This window comes from Callospermophilus lateralis, unplaced genomic scaffold (assembly GCF_048772815.1).
Source record: "Callospermophilus lateralis isolate mCalLat2 unplaced genomic scaffold, mCalLat2.hap1 Scaffold_132, whole genome shotgun sequence".
NCBI lineage: Eukaryota > Metazoa > Chordata > Mammalia > Rodentia > Sciuridae > Callospermophilus > Callospermophilus lateralis.
The window spans coordinates 717,817-737,226 of record NW_027512489.1 but is presented as its reverse complement, the minus strand read 5'-3'; positions in this window follow the sequence as shown (position 1 = coordinate 737,226).

Sequence of the window (19,410 nt, the reverse complement as noted above, 5' to 3'; positions counted from 1 at the left end):
TGCCTTGAGTTTATTCATGAGTAGAAAGTTATGCATTCATAGAAGGAAATCCCATAGGCTGAGTGAAGAATAATTGGGGACCTGTAAGCTGAATAGTTTCCAGAGTTCACATTGTGATGGGAAATAACCAAACCCAGACACCCAGAAAAAAGAAATCACATGGTATAACTTACAATACAAAAAAAGCAGATATGGACCACCTCTTTCTGACTAGCAGACAACTGCAGGACCTCAGGCCTGGCCCACATCCACCCGCACCGATATGCATGGGACCCAGGCCCAGGGTAGGTCCAAGTTCATCAGGGAGTCCAAGTCTAACCCTCTTCCATCTTGGGACATTGCAGACATCACCATAGCCTTCCCCATACAGTAGCCCCTAACTTGACATCAGACAGGCCTAGAAGAAGCTGCATCTTAAAGCAGGCATTCTAAAGACAATGTAAGGCCCAGCCTTTCAGCCCCATCTCTGTAAGACATTGCGTCCATCTTAGGGCACCTCCACTATTATCTTGTGTTACCTTGGCTATTGCTGTCACCACCTTTAGTTGCAGTAGCATACATTGAGGGACACCAGCAGGGTCTGTCAGCCCAACATCAAGGTGAGGTACAGACAATCTGCATGGATACTACAAGAATATAAGGTAGAAACTGTAATATCTCAGATCTAAACTGCAAGAAAGGAAGACACACAGACAACATGAAAAAACAAGGGAGGAAAGTGCACCAAACAAACCAGGATACTACAATAAAAGAACCCATGGACAATGAAGTTGATGAAATATCAGAGAAGAAGTTCAGAAGGTTCATAATTAAAATGAATTAAAGAATGACCTAAATGAGCAAATACAACAAAGAGATAAGAGAGCAAATGCAGGTAGCAAAAGATTACTTCAAGAAAGAGAGACTCTGAAAAAAAATGTCAGAAATCTTTGAAATGAAGAAAACAATAAACCAAATAAAAAACTCAATAGAAAGCATCACCAACAGACTAGATCACTTGGAAAACAAAACGTCAAATAATGAAGACAGTGTACAATCCGGAAAATAAAGTGGATCACACAGTTAAGATAGTTATAAACCATGAACAGAACACCCAAGAAAATTATGGGACAGCATCAAAAGACCAAATCTAAGAGTTATTGGAGTAGAAGAAGGCACAAAGTTTCAAATCAAAGGAATGCACAATCTCTTCAATGAGATAATATCAGAAAATTTCCCAAACACAAAGAATGAATTGGACAACCTAATACAAGAGGTTTATAGGACACCAAATGTACAAAATTACAACAGATTTACACCAAGGCACATTATAATAAGAATGCCTAGCATATAGAATAAGGTTAGAATCTTAAAGGGTGCAAGAGAGAGGAATCAAACCACATACAGGGGGAAGACCAATTCATATCTCAGCAAATTTTTCTTCCTCAAAGCCAGATCGTGGAACAACATATACCAAGCTCTAAAAGAAAATGAATGCCAACCAGGAATCTTATATCCAGCAAAATTAAACTTTAGATTTGATGATGAAATAAAAACCATCCCTGATAAACAAAAGTTAGAAGAATTTACAACTAGAAAACTTGCACTACTAAATCTTAGGCAAAATATTACACAAAGCGGAAATGAAAAACAATGATTAAGATCAGCAGAGGGAGGTATTAAACTAAAGGAAAAACTAATCAGAGGAGAAACCAAGTCAAGTTAAATAAAATACAAAAAATACAAATCATGTCTCAGTAATAACCCTGAATGTTAATGGCCCAAATTCACCAATCAAAAGACATAGATTAGTAGATTAGATTTTAAAAAGTGCTAAAAATATGCTGCCCCCAAGAGACTCATCTCAGGAAAAGACATCCACAGACTGAGGGTGAAAAGTTAGGAAAAATCATACAACTCACATGGACTGCAGAAGCAAGCAGTGGTTTCCATCCTCATATCAAATAAAGTAGACTTCAAGCTAAACTTAATCAAAAGGGTTAAAGGACACTACATACTGCTCAAGGGAACTGCTGGGAGCCATCAGCCAAGTAGGTATGACCATTTCCTTGCCAGCGTACCCCCATGTTTCTTTAGTGGAAGAACTCATGGAAATAGGACATTTTGCAGGACATTGCATGTAAGGTGACCTTGCTCAAGGACCAGGGCGGATCCGTGTTTAGGGTGTTCCTGGTTTAGCATAATAGGAGATTAGGGTGTTCCCCCTTTAGAATAGGGCGGTTTAGCATAATGGGAGATTAGGGTGTACCCCCTTTAGAATAGGGCGTATCCTGCTGCTGAGTTCCTCTTGAGTTCTTAGGGTCAGACAGTATATTTGGGAGACAGAAGCCCAGGAGTAGGGGATTTGGGCAGAGTGTGGATTAGGGCAGAGAAGGTGGATTCCCCCAGATCATGTTTGTAGATGGCCGGTGTGAGTTCAGGAATAAAGAATTGCTGTTTGAATCTACAAGCTGTGTGGAGACTCGTGATTTGTGCCCAGCCAGAGATTGCGGCATCTGGTGGCTCATACTCAGAATGTCTAAAAATTGGAAGTAAGTGAAATTACTCGCCCCTGAAGGAGAGCGAAAGAATGGGTAAGCGTTTCAAAAAACAATGCGTTCTTGTTTTGATTTATTTTGTTTTTATTTCAAGTTGCCTGTTCCTAGAACTTTCTCAGGCAAACTGGAGAAAATGGTTGGCTCAAGGTTTGAAGTTGTTCGCCTCCAAGGAAGAGAAATTGTTAGAGAAAAAAGGCACCCCAGTAAGACTAAGAACAGCTAGGGCATATGTTGATACAATACAAAAATGTAGCTCATGGCTTTTTAACGAGAAGTTGTTAAATATATCAATGGGACCATCATGGTATCCTGTAGAAGGATTTTTCTTCAACAAGAAAGAGATGGCTAATTCTGTTTACTACGCTTGTCTAAGATCTTGGTTTTTACAGACATCTGATTAATTTACAAAGCTAAAGTGTTAAAATATCAACCACTAAATATGAAATCAAGTACTCTTTACTTATTAAGTTCCATAAGGTAATATATTTAAACATTATGTGTGTTTTCATAAACTGGTAAATGGAAAAAAAGTTTAATATTGCTTTGGTCTATGTCTTTGCTGAAACAAGGTTACTAAGAGTTAAGATTCTATCATGTGTAATTTATATACAAAGAGTATAAGAAGTTTCAGGTGGGTTTCAATTATAGTATTATAGTACCATAAAAAAAACATGAAAGTATTTCATCTTATTAAAGTGGAGTAATTTGTCTAGATCAGAAATTTTATAAGGGTTATTTCAGAATGTGAATTTATAAAAAGGGTTAACGGCTTAAAAAGAGATATAAAAAGATTCAAGATGTGAAAATATATTTTAATATAAAAGGTTAAAGGAAAAAGAAATGTTTCTAGATGAGATAATCTCTGTGGTAAAGTAAAAAGTTGTAAAATGCCATTTCAAAAGATTTTGAGGAAACTAGACTTACTTTAAAAGTTTGAGAAAGGAAGAAAGAAGAAAAAGGTATTTGTACATGGCAGATTGAGACAAAGCTTCTTAATGGAGTAAAAAAGGCCTTTGGTTGAAGGGCAGCCATGTAAACTAACATTAAGCGATTTAAACAAAATCTAAGCCTAGTTTAAAAGAGTGAAGCTGTAGATGGTGAAAAAGTACATTTAAAAGTACAGTATAGATGATAATTAAAAGGGTTTAAAAGGTTAAATTGAAGGTGGTTAAGATGCCTTCATGACAGAGAAAAAAAAACATAAAAATGGGAAGATAATAGGATAAAAGATATTTAGATAAAGAAGATTAAAAATTTTAAGTCGAAAACTTTAAGACAGAAGTACAGAAAGGTAAAAAAAAAGAGAAGATGTAGGAAGATAAAAAAGATAAGAAGACAAGAATTTCAAACCCACAAAATAGGGAACAAAAGAAAATTAGGAAGAAAAAAAAAACAACTAAGGGTGAATGTACAAACCTTAGAAAACTAGAGGATAGAAACAAGATTAAAAAAATGGTGGAAAATATCAAATAAAGGTATTTTAGATAAAAAATGCAAAAAGCTAAGACAACTATTTGATACAGACATGTACTTATTAAAGCAAAAAGAGGGAATTGGAAAGGAGTGTATATCCCCCAAAGATAAACTTAAAATAACCCTTTTTACGCTAAACTTTTTAAATTTGGATTCATCAGGATTTAGTGCTGGGGAAAGACATATGTATCCAAAAAATGTTCATAAGCCTAAGGTACTTTGGAAAGATATTCTAACAGGACAATGGAAAGGTCCTGACCCAGTGATTGTCTGGAGTCGGGGTTCTGTTTTTGTTTTTCCACAGGAAGAACAGCAAACGATTTGGATTCCAGAAAGACTAACTAAAACGATTTCTACAGATCGAAAAGAAGATGATTTGACTCAAATCCATAACAGCTGATATCCAGAACTCCAGCTTGGCCATTCTTACATCTGCAACAGTGATTAACCAGGATGCTTTTTTCAATATCTATTTTATTATTGCATTTTTCCACATCATAAGGTTCTATTTTTATTTTTTGAGCTCATACAAACCTAGGTTAATGTTTTTCTGATCAGTTTTATTTTTTTGACTGTGGAGTTTTTAAACATTGCAATGGAGATTTCACCTAGGTAAAGCTACAAGGCCTTTATTATTATCTTATGTGTTGTACGTTTGTTTGCACATTTGTGTTTTGTGTTATATGTCTGTGTGTGCGTATGTCCATATTTCATATATGAGGAGCGCTCATGAAAAATGGATCCAAATTATTATTTTTTTATTCACGTGATTTAAATGGCTTAATTTAAATTAGGTAAACAGCTGTTAAGGATTGTTTTTAAAGGTGGTTAACAGATTTGCTTGTTTACTAATTTAAATCAGGTAAACAGCTGTTAAGGATTGTTTTTTAAGGAGGTTAACAGATCTGTTTGTTTACTTTCACGTTTCCTTTTTATTATATTTAATAATTCTTTTCGGGATAATGTCTCTTTAGCATCATTGCCAGAATTCCTATCTTCATCCCAATGAATATAACTCAACAAGTATGCTCAATCAAGGAGTCAACTTACTTTGGGAAGATAGATTCCTCCACTTTGAACCACTTGCAGAACTTGCTTGTACTATGTAACTACGTTTAGTGCAGCAAATTGTGGTAATGCTGGCATATATTTGCTGATGGTGTCACCAGTGATGCAATTTTTATTTTCTTGCCAGCACACCACATGTTAATTGTGGTAATGCTGGCATAACTTTGCTGAAGGTGTCACCAATGATGCAATTTTTCCAAAGGAACTGTCAATTGGCTTGGTGTTGTGACATTTCTGTATCCTCCCTTCTGCTAGTGATGGTCTAAATTTGGGGGCCAATGGCTATATGCTGGACCGGTAGTCAGTGACGGGTATGATCCTATTGCAGTGGTATCAACCTAAGACAGGAGGGTAACGCCGAAAGGTCAGTTGCCTAAAGGTCAGTTTTCCGATGACGGGTAAGAACCATATGTTGAATTGGACAACCTACCAGGCATGGTCCTTAAGCCACATTAACCTCACTCCCCCACTGGCAGCAAGGCCAAATTTGGGGACCAACAGAGGTGAGGCAAAGAACCTCATCCCCCCACTGGTGAATAGACCTATCCACAAGTATGGCTGTATGCTGGACCAGTAGTCAGTGATGGGTATGATCCAGTTGCAGTGGTATCAACCTAAGACAGGAGGCTGACTCCTAAAGGTCAGTTTTCCAATGACGGGTAAGAACCATATGTTGAACTGGACAACATACCAGGCACGGTCCTTAAGCCACATTACTTTTTGTTTAATTAATCAGAAGGGGGGAGATGCTGGGAGCCATCATCCAAGTAGGTATGACAATTTCTTTGCCAGCGTACCCCCATGTTTCTTTAGTGGAAGGACTCATGGAAATAGGACATTTTGCAGGACATTGCATGTAAGGTGACCTTGCTCAAGGACCAGGGCGGATCCGTGTTTAGGGTGTTCCTGGTTTAGCATAATAGGAGATTAGGGTGTTCCCCCTTTAGAATAGGGCGGTTTAGCATAATAGGAGATAAGGGTGTTCCCCCTTTAGAATAGGGCGTATCCTGCTGCTGAGTTCCTCTTGAGTTCTTAGGGTCAGACAGTATATTTGGGAGACAGAAGCCCAGGAGTAGGGGATTTGGGCAGAGTGTGGATTTGGGCAGAGAATGTGGATTCCCTCAGAACGTGTTTGTAGATGGCCGGTGTGAGTTCGGGAATAAAGAATTGCTGTTTGAATCTACAAGCTGTGTGGAGACTCGTGATTTGTGCCCAGCCAGAGATTGCGGCAGGGAACCATACACCAAGAAGACTTAACAATTACAGATATATATGCCCCAAACAATGGATCACCTACATTCATCAAAAAACAAACAAACAAACAAACAAACAACAACAAAAAAAAACTCCTCAAAGTTCAAGAGTTAAATATACCACAAAACAATAATTTTGAGTGATTTAAACTCATCTCTTTCACCACTGGATAGATCTTCCAAACAAAAGCTGAACAAAAAGATTATAGAATCCAATAATAGAATCAATAACATAGACTTAACTGACACATATAGAATAGTTCAACCTTCAACGAGTGAATACACTTTCTTCTCAGCAGCACATAGATCCTTTTCTAAAATAGACCATATATTATGCCACAAAGCATCTCTTAGCAAATATAAAAAAGTAGAGATACTACCCTGAATTCTATAAGATCATAATGGAATGAAATTAGATATCAATGATAAAATAAGAAGTAGAAGCTACTCCAACACCTGAAGACTAAATAATGTGCTACTGAATGAACAATGGGTTGCAGAAGACATTAGGGAGGAAATTAAAAAAATACTTAGAGGTGAATGAGAATACTGATAAAACATATTGAAGTCTCTGGGACATTATGAAAGCAATTCTAAGGGGAAAGTTCATTGCATGGACTTCTTTCCTTAAAAGAAGAAAAAGTCAACAAATAAATGAGTTAACATTACATCTCAAAGCCCTAGAAAATAAGAACAAATCTACACCAAAAGCAGTAGAAGACAGGAAATAATTAAAATTAGAGCTGGAATCAATGAAATTGAAACAAAAGAAACAATTGAAAACAATGACAAAACAAAAAGCTAGTTCTTTGAAAAAATAAATAAAATTGACAGACCCGCAGCCATGCTAACGAAGAGAAGGAGAGAAAAAACTCAAATTACTAACATCTATGATGAAAAAGGAACTATCACAACAGACACTACAGAAATACAGAAGATAATTAGAAATTATTTTGAAAACTTGTACTCCAAGAAAATAGAAAATATTGAAGACACTGACAAATTTCTAGAATTACATGATTTGCCCAAATTGAATCAGGATGATATACAAATTTAAACAGATCAATTTCAAGTGATGAAATAGAAGATACCATCAAAAGCCTACCAAGAAGAACATCCCAGGACCAGATGGAAACATATCTGAGTTCTACAACACCTTAAAAGAAGAACTAATACCATGTTCAATTTATTTCAGGAAATAGAACAAGAGGGAGCACTTCCGAACTCATTCTATGAGGCCAATTATCACCCTGATTCCAAAACCTGGCAAAGACACATGAAAAAAAGAAAACTTCAGACCATTATCTCTAATGAATATAGATGCAAAAATTCTCAATAAAATCCTGGCAAATTAAATAAAGAAAATGTCAAAAAGATAGTGCACAACTATCAAGTGGGATTCATCCCAGGGATGCAAGTTTGGTTCAACATACGGAAATCAATAAATGTAATTCATCACATAAATAAACTCAAAGATAAGAACCATTTGATCATCTCAATAGATACAGAAAAAGCATTCAAAAAATATAGCAACCCTTCATGTTTAAAACACTAGAAAAACGTGGGATAAAAGAAACATATCTCAACATCATAAAAGCTATCTATGCTAAGCCCAGGCCAACATCATTCTAAATGGAGAAAAATTGAAAGCATTCTCTGTAAAAACTGGAACAAGATAGGGATTCCCTCTCTTACCACTTCTATTTAACATAGTTCTTGAAACACTGGCCAGAGAAATTAGACGACAGAAATTAAAGGGATACAGATAGGTGAAGAAGAACACAAATAAGCACTATTTGCTGATGATATAATTCTATATTTAGAAGATCCAAAAAATTCCACCAGAAAACTTCTAGAGCTAGTAAATGAATTAAGCAAAGTAGCATAATACAAAATCTATTCCCATAAATCAAAGGCAGTTCTATATGTTAGTGACAAATCCTCTGAAAGGGAAATGAGAAAAACTACCCCATTTACAATAGCATCAATAAAATAAAATAAAATACTTGGGAATCAACTTAATGAAAGAGGTGAAAGTTCTCTACAACAAAAAACTACAGAAATGTTAAAGAAAGAAACTAAAGAAGACCTTAGAAGATGGAAATATCCCACTTGTTCTTGGATGGGCAGAATTAATATTATCAAAATGACCATACTACCAAAAGCACTATACAGACTTAATACAATTCCCATAAAAATCCCAATGACATTCCTCATAGAAATAGAAAAAGCAGTCATGAAATTTATCTGGAAAAATAAGAGACCCAGAATAGCTAAAGCAAGAAGAGTGAAGCAGGTGGCATCACTATACCAGAACTTAAACTATACTACAAAGCAATAGTAACAAAAACATCATAGTATTTGCACCAAAATAGACTTGTAGACCAATGGTACAGAATAGAGGACACAAAAACAAACCCACATAATTACAGTTATCTTATATTTGACAAAGGCACCAAAAACATACATTGTAGGAAAGATAGCCTCTTTAACAAATGGTGTTGGGATAACTGGAAATCCATATGCAACAAAATGAAATTAAACCCTATCTCTCACTACACACAAAACTAAACTTAAAGTGGATCAAGGACGTAGGAATTAAACCAGAGACACTGTGTCTATTAGAAGAAAAAGTATGCCCAAATCTTCATTATGTCAGATTAGGCCTGACTTCCTTAATAATACTCCTATAGCACAAGAATTAATATCAAGAATCAATAAATGGGATGGATTCAAACTAAAAAGCTTCTTCTCAGCAAAAGAAACAATCAGTGAGGTGAATAGAGATCCTACTAGTTTGGAACAAATCATTACCATACTCATGTCAGATAGAGCACTAATCTCTAGAATATATAAAGAACTCAAAAATCTTAGCACCAATGAAATAAATAACCCAATCAATAAATGGGCCAAGGAACTGAACAGATACTTCTCAGAAGAGACTATACAATCAACAAATATGTGAAAAAATGTTCATCATCACTAGCAATTAGAGAAATGCAAATCAAAACCACTCTAAGATTTCATCTCACTCCATTCAGAATGGCAGATATTATGAAGACAAACAACAATAAGTGTTGGTGAGGATGTGGGGAAAAAGGTACACTCATACATTGCTGGTGGGACTGCAAATTGGTGAAGCCAATATGGAAAGCAGTATGTAGATTCCTTGGAAAACTGGGAATGGAACCACCATTTGACTCAGATATCCCACTCCTCAGTATATACCCAAAGGACTTAAAAACAGCATATTACAGGGACACAACCACATCAATGTTTATAGCAGCACAATTCACAATAGCTAAACTGTGGAACTAACCTAGATTCCCTTCAGTAGATGAATGGATAAAGAAAATGTGGCATATATAAACAATGGGATATTAGTCAGCATTAAAAGTGAATAAAACCATAGCATTTGCAGGTAAATGAATGGAGTTGGAGAAGATAATGCTTAGTAGAATTAGCCAATCCCCCCAAAACACAAATGTGGAATGATTTCTCTGATTTAAGGATGGTGATCCATAATATGCTGCAGGGCAGGGGGTGGGATGAGATGGGGGGATTAAATGAACTCCAGGTAGGGAAAAGGGGAAAAGGGGTGGAGGTAAAAGGAGGGGGCATGGGGGTAGGAAAGATGGTGGAATGCGATGGTCATCATTACCCTATGTACATGTATGAAGACACAAAGGATGTGATTCTATTTGTGTATAACCAGAGATATGAAAATTGTGCTCTATATGTGTAATATGAATTATAATGTATTTTGCTGTCAAATATAACAAATTTTTAATAAAGAAAATGATAAAATCAGACATGGAGGCAAATAACATATTATGTACAGAGAAATAAAAAGAAAAACAATAGCAGACATCTGGCCAAAATCATCACAAGGCAGAAAACAAACATAGAGAACTTAAAACTATATCCAAAGGCTGGGATATAAGGGTTTTTTTTCTTGTGGCTCATTGGTAGAGTGCTTGCATCGCACATGTGAGGCACTGGATTCGATCCTAAGCACCACATAATAATGAATAAATAGAATAAAGGTATCTGTCTATAACAACAACAACACACAAGAACTATATACAAAAACACTTATCAGTCCATAATTCTACCTGAGAAAATAGTATATGTCAAAACTGAAGATGAAAAAAAGTTTTCAAAGAAAGAAAAAGTTACAGAATTCATTACAGATGGTTGGTGATACAAGAATGATAATGGTTTGTCTCTGTGTCTTCTATTCTGTTCCATTGGTCTTCATGTCTGTTTTAGAGCCAATATCATGCTGTTTTTGTTACTATGGGTCTGTAGTATAATTGAAGGTCCAGTTTTGTGATGCTTTCTGTTTCACTTTCTGACTAAGATTGCTTTGGCTATTCTGGGTCTCCTATTTTTCCAAATGAATTTCATGATGGCTTTTTCTATTTGTTTGAAGAACGTCATTGAAATTTTGATAGGAATCTCATTAAATGTGTACAGGACTTTGGATAGTATTGAAATCAGTATGTAGCAGAATTAAATTTAATCCCTCTCTCTCACCCTGCACAAAATTCAACTCAAAGTGGATCAAAGACCTAGGCATTAGACCAGAGATGTTGAAACTACTAGAAGAAAATGTAGGACCAACTCTTCATCATGCGGGCTTTGAAACTGACTTCCTTAACAAGATTGCATAATAACTAAAATCAAGAATCAATATATTGGATGGTATCAAATTAGAAAGCTTTTTCACAGCAAAAGTAATAATCAAGTGTGAAGAGAGACCCTACAGAATGAAGAAAATCTTTGCCACATGCACCTCAGATAGAGTGTTAATCTCCAGGATATATAAGAACTCAAAAAACTTAATACTAATTTTTTTAAAAAAATCAATCAATAAATGGGCAAAGGAACTGAACAGACAGACACTTCACAGAAGAAGAGATATGGATGGTCAACAAATATTTGAAAAACTGTTCAACATCTCCAGCAATTAGAGAAAAGCAAATTAAAACTACACTGAAATTTCTTTTTACTCCAGTCAGAATGGCAATTATCAAGAATACAAGTAACAATAAATATTGGTGAGGATATGGGGAAAACGATATGCTCATACATTCATTGCTGGTGGGACTGCTAATTGGTGCAATCACTCTGGAAAGCAGTATGGCGATTCCTCAGAAAACATGGAATGGAACCACCATTTGACCCAGTTATCCCACTCCTTAGCATATACCCAAAGGACTTAAAAATCAGCAGATTTCAGGATACATCCATATCAATGTTTATAGCAGCTCAATTCACAATAGCTAAGCTATGGAACCAATTTAAATGCTTCAGGTATATCTACTGAAATGGTATATTAGAAGAAAATATGGTATATTACAGAATGGAATATTACTTGGTCATAAAATGAATGACTTTATGACTTTTGCTGGTAAATGGATGGATCAGGAGTCTGTTATGCTAAACAAAATAAGCCAACCTCAGAAAACTAAAGGTTGAATGTTCTCCCTGATATACATATGCTAACATACAATAAGGGAGGTGAGAGGGAAGGACAGAATTTCAATGGATTAGACAAAGTTTGGAATGAAGGGAATGGATGGGGGACAGGAATAGGAAAGACAGTGGAATGAATCTGACATAACTTTCCTGTAATCATATATGAATACACCACAGAGAATCTCCCCATCATGTACAGCCACAAGACTGGGATCCTAATTAGAATAAGATGTACTACATGTTTGAATAAATATGTCAAAGTCTACTCTACTGTCATGTATAACTAAAAAGAACAACAACAAAAAAGAACAAAAAAGGAATTTCTATAAGTAGAATTAAAATGATACTCAATATGAACATTTTTACTCATTTGAAAATCCATTTAAGAAATAATCAATAATTAGAGTGAAATGCAATTTGTTGAATATAGAAGAAATAAGTTACAACACTACCAAATAAGACATGAAAGAAAAATAGAAGTATAATTGTTACAAGACTGATATACTATACTTCGTGATAGAGTTGTGTTGTAAGATTCATATGCTATAGTATATACTATTCATGTACTATATAAATTAAATCTAAACACATTGTTGTAATGGCTATTTTAATTACTATTTTTGCCAGTTCCATCACACTATGCATAAAATGGTATGATATTACTTCAAGGTAGACTGTGATATGTTAAAGATGTGTATAACCCCAGCATCACCACTAAAATACAAATAATATAAAATTAAAAATATATAACTACTAATGGAGATAAAATTATAATTTAAAAATTTCTTAAATATTTTTAAAACCTCATTTGCCTCTGTTTTCCAAGTTATATAAATGAAGCTCAGTATAAAAAAGAATTTGTTACTCTGAGGAGCCCATGCCCAATATAAGTAGGTGGAGGTGAGGCAAAAAGATGTGAAGTTGTGCTTAACGTTGCTGAATCTGTGGGGTTTTCTTCCCTTTTTAAATCCAGAGATCTAGAGATATTCATGAATGGATGCATTCATTTATGGAAAATCTGGTTTTCAAATACTGTATTTTAAAATATTGTCAGCTAATTAAAACATGTCTGTCATCTACATGTACCCTTGAAATAACTAATTTGAGAGTTCTAATTTAAATAATGAGAAAAATAAAGAAATAACGTATGGATTGAAAATACCCAGACTGTGCTTCCTATAAATACAGCATTTATCACCTGGAGTCCTGCACGTTTATGCCTCTGCTCCTACTCTTTCTTTTGCTTTTTCTGTTATTTTTTGGTCCCCATTCTTTTTTAGGTTCCAAATCACCTGCCATCTTTCCTAGGAATTGTCCTGCTTCTCCCAGTCAGACTCCACCTTTCTTTTTCCTTAACAAGCAAGGCCCACTTGCTTCTGTTTGGGCAAAGAACCCCTAAGTCAGTCTGCTTTGAATACAGGTCAATCGATGAGTTTATCATTCCATTGATAAAGTGACTCAATCATTAAATTCCTCCAATAGGCTGTCCCTGTGTTGTGCCTGGGATGTCCATATTTGCTTTTAGCCTAGATTTGCCTCCTCTTAAAGCTTTCTCTGTACATAGTTGCTGGGGTGATTCTTTTCCAGCATCTTGTTTTTCTCATGACACCAAAACTACATTCCATGGCTCCCTAAGGCTCGTAGGAGGAAGTCCACCTCTTAGTTCCAAATGTCCTGTCTTCCCAAGCCTGGCTTCTGTACACCTGACTCATCTTATCTCTGTGTTTACCATGCTTTCACTTCTTCAGTAATACAAAATTGCACACAGTCCCATGTGTGTGTCTTATTCTACAGTGTGGACTCTCAGCTTAGAACATTCATCTTCTCACCTTAACCAATCTCTTATTCCTCAGAGGACATTAGTTTTTCTTTATTGAAGTATAACTGGTGTGTCTTAATGGTGGTCAACGTGACAATTTAATATACATATACATGGGTATAATAATCACTTCAATGAAGCTCATTAACCATATAGTTACCATTTCATTTTGCCTCCTCCTCCTCCCCTTTATCCTTCTTCATTTTCTTCCCCTTCTTCTTTTGTCATGAGAACTCTTAAAATATACCCACTTATCAAATTTCAAATTAGATCTCCAAAATTTACTCATCCTGAATAATTGAAAATTTGTATGCTTTTACCAACATCTCCCCATTTCCCCCTATCCTTAACCTCTGACCCTATCATATGATCTAGCAATAAATGGAATGAATATATATATATATATATATATATATATATATATATATATATATATATATACACACACACACACACACACTATATATATATATATATATATATATATATATATATATATACACACACACACACACACACACCTTGCTGGGTTTCAAATCCAGGGCCTCATGCATCCTTAGCAAGGACTCTATCACTGAACTACCCCTCAGCCCTCACTTCTGGGAATTAATGCATTATCTGATAGAGATATCTGCACGACCATGTTCATTTCAGCATTTTTTACAATAGCCAAATTATGAAAGCAACTCAAATGTCTGTTGATGGGTGAAAGGACAAAGAAAATGTGCTGTGTACAATGGATGGCAATGGAATATTATTCAGTGTTAACAAAGAAGGAAATTCTACCATATTCTGTACCGTGGATGAGGCTGGAGGAAGGACAGATTCTTCATGATCTCAGTAATATGATTTGGTTTTCTTGTATTCAGCACCTCTACCACACCCACTCACATAAAGAAACTCTCTTCTCAACCTCTGTTCTAGATGCAGTATGTGCTTGGTGTCTTATGAGGTACAGAGTTACTGTTACTGTTTTTAGGGTAAATGTCAAGCCACTGCCCATCTTCCCCAAGTTCAGCTATTTTAAGGTTTCCTACCCCAAACCAAAAATGACAGACCACCAATACTGAGGTTGTATGAAACTGGGGTGCCCTCTACTGTTCTCCAGAAGTATAACTACCTGACTTAATTTGATTCAATAAAAGGTAAAATTTGAATGGAACAAATGAAAATTCAACTGATAGACCATTGTTTCTCAGGACAACCATTGAATTCCACATTAAACCAAAAGTTATTGAAATGCTAGTAAGTATTATTAATGTGAGTTTCCAATATACTGTGGTTTGTCTTATCATTTCACCATCCTCTTAGGTAATCAGCCGATCTAACATGAGGCCCTCTTATATGTTACATGAACATAATGAGGAAAGATTGAGATACCACTTCATCACAGGAAGGAGGAAAGCATTTAAGAAACATGCTTAAATACAGTTTTAAATAGCAAATCTTACTTAATGTAATTTTCATATGTAGAATATGTGTTGATTTGAAACTGATAGAAAATTTTCCAAAATAACCAATGAAATTTTAAATACCCTCCATTAAAAGAACACATTCAGTTACAATTGATATTTCATTCAGTAAGAATTAACATCCTTGACTTACAAATATGAAAGCAATCCCTATTTACTTTTTGTTTTGCAAAAATAAGCTGAATGGCTTTGTGTTACAACATATAAAGATTTAAATTCTCTAATCAATTGAACCTATTTATTTGCATTATGTTGTTTAATTCTATGAGAAGAACATCTGATTTTGGAATACTTAAACCTGTAATTGCAACACCTAATAGGTGAAAAGTATATTATTCTTATTAGAAAATCATATTGATTCTTTTTAATTTAATAATTTTGACTATTGTTAGTTTTGCATGACTGTGACAAAATACCTGAGATTAAACAACTTGTAAGGATGAAAGGTCTATTTTTTCTCACAGTTTTGGAGGTTTCGGTCCATGGTTGCTTAACCCCACTGCTCTTGGGTGTGCAATGAGGCAGCACATCATTGCAGGACTATGTAGTGGACCAAACTATTCACCTCAAGGCTAGGAAGTGAAAAAAAAGAGAGGAAGAGGCAAGGACGGGATCCCAATATCGCATTTGAGGGCTCACCTCCACTGACTAAACTTCCTCCCACTACACTGCACCTCTAAAGGTTCCACACTTCCCAATAGCAGTACAGGTTGGGGACCACACCTTTGTAACCAACAAGCCTTTGAGGGACACATAAGACAAACTACAGCAAATTTCAAGGAATTTTAACTTAGGATAAATCTTTTGAGGACTCAGAAAATGAAGAAATGTCTGTGTTCAATTCATCCATCTTAGAGTTAGAAAACCCTTTCAAATGAGCATCTTATTTATATTTAAGAACCCATAATTATTTAATAACTGTGACTAAAGATGTCATAAGAATAACAATTCATATATATATATTTTCCCACATTTTTATGTGTTCACATGGTGTTCCTGGAATTTATTTGCAATTTCTCATTTGGGGAAAAATTTGTATTTTCTGGAATGTGCTCAAAAATAACAACAGGTAGCTAAGATTGATCATACTCTGGGTTAAACATAACTGGAAAACTGAGGGGCTTCATACTCTGGAAAATTAAAGATCTTTTCTAGAGTAAATTTAGAAATTTGCCTTTTCTCATAATTATTGTCCTACAAGAAACTGTTAAACAGTGCAGTTTCTCAAAAGATATGAAGCAATAATACAAATTTCCCATGGTCTTGGTGGTTTTACTTTAAATCTTAAACATTACTCCCTGATGTTTTCATCAACAAGAAGCACCTACTTCCTGTGGAAACAGCTCGCTACAGTCTTGCAGTTGGGGAATGTGTTGCTTTAGTGCTGGTGTTGTTTGTAGGGAGGCCTCTGTCTGCCCAGGTGTCCTTAGTACTTCCTTCACATCTCAAACTATACCTCTGACACAGGAGACCCACATAATTACAATAAAGCCCATGCATGTTCTGTCAACTGAAGTCAGTGCCTGATGCTGTGTCCCCAGAGGATTTACTGGGGAGATCCCTTTCTTTGACCCAGACGCACTTTCAAATCTGGAGAGGCCATGGCCCTGAGCCCCATCCTAGTCATACCATGGCTTCTCCGCAGGAAATGGTACTTCAGAAAATCTCAACTGTATACTGGAATGGAGCAAGGGTTTCCTCCTAATCCCCAGTTTTACTCTGGCATTTCCTTCCTAAGCAATGAATTAATTATTATCTATGAATTGAATAAAAAGGATTCTCCCAAGCCAGTCTCTTTCTGACGAGAATAAGAGATGAGAATAGACAGGGGGGCCACTGAGGACTGAGGTCATGTCTAGGGAGGTGCTATGCAGGGCCCCAGAAGAGGAAAGCTCTCAAAGCAAAGGCCTCCGTTATCATAGAATAGGCTGCTGATTTTGACACGATCTTTCTATTTCTGTTCTAAAAAGGGGACAAGTGGTTATTCCAGGGGAGTACAGAATATGTTCCTAGGGGCCTCAAGAAACTTCATTAGAAATATGGCCTATCCCAAACCCCCAAACCGCGGGGCCCTGAGCCCTCCCCCTTAGTGAGTTTGGCCCAGAGCGCGTTTGGTGAGATTCTGGCGGCCTCTGCCAGAGCGTCTCTGCAGAGGGACGTTCCTCCAAACCCAGAGACGACATGTGGCGCTCAGGAGAGGTGAGAGCGAGCGCGGCGAGTGCACTGGGGGCGCTGGGGGGGATCTGCAGCGGGGCAGCGCGCGGCCTCAGGCGTGGCGCAGAGCCCAGCCACAGGGCAGCGGCGGGAACGCGGGGCGCCGGATCCACTCCACCCGGGATCGCTGGGGAAGTTCGCGCTGGCAGCATGGGGCGGTGACGCCGCACTGGCCTTCCGCTCCTGCCACCGGGCGAGAGCAGGCGGTGGAGAAGGAGGATGCACCCTCGCCGACGGCTCGCCTCTCGGGCCGGTGCGCAGGATAAGCCCCCGGCGCGCCGGGCCCGGGCAGTGGGGTAAGAAGATGCGGATGGGGGGAAAGGACAGGCAGCTCAGGCTCCACCGGCACTACTCTCCTCGCCGCGCCTGAGCCTTGTGTTGCATGGCTAGGGAGCACAAGTGGAGAGCAGGCGGGAAGCCAGGGGCAGCCGCAGCGCAAACTTTCCCCAGGCGACTGCGGGTACAACCCGGGCGCGGGAGGCATGGGCATCCTGGGCGGCGCAGCTCTGCCAGACGGGGCTTCAGGGCGCAGCACCTACGGGTCCCTGGTAGGAACTGGGGGATAGGATATCCCCGCAGCCGCTGTCGCTGGAATCGGAGGGACGAAATCGCCCGCCTGGAAGGCCCCTACCAGCCCCGGGGCTCCGAGGCACTTCCTGGTGTTACTTGCGGGGTGGGCGCGGGCCCCGCAGGGGTGTCGCGCGCGTGTCGCGAGGGCTGCTCGAGGCCAGGGTACTCCGAGCCTCCACTGCACCGAGCGGTCCCAGCCCAGGAGGAAGGTGCTGCTTGGTGGGGCACTGGGCTTGGACTCAGGGCAAGAACAAGGGAGGTCTGCGAGAGCGGGAGCGAGCCGGGAAGGGCTGGGTAGAGGGAAACTCTAGGCTCGCCGCTGCGGACCGGGCGGGTGGCTGACCCTGTCGGGCAGCGGGTACCGGAGTAGCGGAGGCTGCGGCTCTGCAGTGCCTCCCCTGCGCCCACCTGCCCCGGTGCCCTGGAGAGCCTGCACGGCAACCTGGGGACCGTGGAGTACAGCCTTCCTTTGGGGTATACTGATCAGAGCTGAGGGGCTGCAGGAGGAGACGCCCGGGTTTCCCGCATGCAGCACCTCGTGCTCGCTGTTCCGACTTGCCCCGGGTCAGGCGACCACAGCAAGGCACACTGTCCTTCTTTACCGGAGTCACAGAAGGCCTTCGCTTCTGAGGTGGAAGTACCTGTTGTGTACTTCCCAATTCTGGAGTTTTGGGGGGGTCTCCTAGGAAAAATGTTCCTTTCGAACTCTGGGCTGTTCATGCATCATGAACACCTATTTGCGTTATGTGCATGTTAAGAAATATAAGCCTTCTCTAAGGTTAGTTGCTGAGCCTAAGGATGGTGTCTGCCTGGATTTCATTGCATTGATTAGGGCTCAGAACAGAACTGAGAGACTTTCTCAAATGCAATGATTATTAAATTAGTGATGGAGGCAGGATACTGAGAAAGTGGCAACGCTGTCTTATGGAAATTTATTACATTATCGTGATCCGATAGAAGACTTGTTTCCTAAACGTGCTTTTCCCCCCCTCTTTCCACATACTTTCTCTCAGCACCTTGCAGAACAAGGAGTAACTGGCTGGCTTTGAACGCATGGCGGACATTTCAGAAAGGTAAATCTATTCCACTTGTGGATTTGGCGCAGACAAAATATAGTTGCTCAGATTTGTTTTAATAATAGGAGTAATGGGTCATTTAATTACATACTGAAAAGTAAAATAGGATTTGGGGTATGGGAAAATGAATTAAAATGATTCTGCACTCTGAGTTAAAAGTGAAAATTGATTTGTATTGTAACTTTTCTTAATACCCCACCTAACTGCCTAGTGAAGTAGAAAACACCTGGTGTATGCCTGTCCTGGGATTGACAGCCAGGTTTCCTTTCTTTGTCGATGGTTGTGTGGGAGCTGTTATGATTGATTCCAATGTAGTGACGCAAAAAATTCATGTTCATGTTTTTCCTTTTTGTGTATTTTTCAGCTTCAAGATCAAGTTGGGAGAAAAGAACAGTTATTCTTCCAAATTCATCTGCTTCAACTATAATCTTATTGGGATTGGAC